Consider the following 419-nt stretch of genomic DNA (forward strand, 5'->3'; position numbering starts at 1 on the left):
GCGGGACTAGTAGCTTTTTGCTTCTGAACAGTTTTGGCATCTCACTTTATCCTTTGAAGTTTAGAATGATTGGCATCTATAGGAACTCAGAATTCAGAAAGTGTTATTGATTCTCCTAGTTAAATATGATGATTCCTGAACATAGCTACTTTATGAGTCTTGTCTGTGGCCCAAAGCACTCTGTCTTCCAGTATTACCACCGGATACATGCATGCCACAGACACATAATTGGGTGAACCTTTTCAGATTCTGACCCAGCTTTGCTAGAGTCCCCAATTAGAGGTGTCCAGGGTTCTTAAGCACACTCTTTTTCTTGCTTCAAGAATCAATTAAATGATTTTTTTTTTAGATCCTCAATAACAGTTCTCTTTTTCCTCATTCTTTCAAGAGCCAACAATTTTTAACATTCTCAAAACAAC

The sequence above is a fragment of the Arachis duranensis genome, chromosome 1 (assembly GCF_000817695.3).
Source record: "Arachis duranensis cultivar V14167 chromosome 1, aradu.V14167.gnm2.J7QH, whole genome shotgun sequence".
Classification (NCBI taxonomy): Eukaryota; Viridiplantae; Streptophyta; class Magnoliopsida; order Fabales; family Fabaceae; genus Arachis; species Arachis duranensis.